The sequence below is a fragment of the Penaeus monodon genome, chromosome 33, assembly GCF_015228065.2.
Source record: "Penaeus monodon isolate SGIC_2016 chromosome 33, NSTDA_Pmon_1, whole genome shotgun sequence".
In the NCBI taxonomy this organism is placed as follows: Eukaryota; Metazoa; Arthropoda; class Malacostraca; order Decapoda; family Penaeidae; genus Penaeus; species Penaeus monodon.
The window spans coordinates 26,123,820-26,124,086 of NC_051418.1; positions in this window are offsets into that span (position 1 = coordinate 26,123,820).

Below are 267 nucleotides of genomic sequence, written 5' to 3' on the forward strand. Positions count from 1 at the left end.
GGAATTTTTATTTCCTACCTCCATAATTGCTGGTTGTTACTTGTTGTGGTTCGGTTCTTCCGGTGCTTTCCATCGGGCTTCTTTGTTTTTCGGTTGTTTTGAGATCGGGTTTTCTTCGTTATCACTTTCTAGTTCTTCTCTTGTTCTCATTGTTGGTTTTCATGGTCCATGTATTGGGTGATTCAGGGCCTTCACCTGAATGGAGATCTGTGTCCATAAAATTAAGATTTCCACTACACTCGAAAGTCGATGTTCACTCAACAGAGT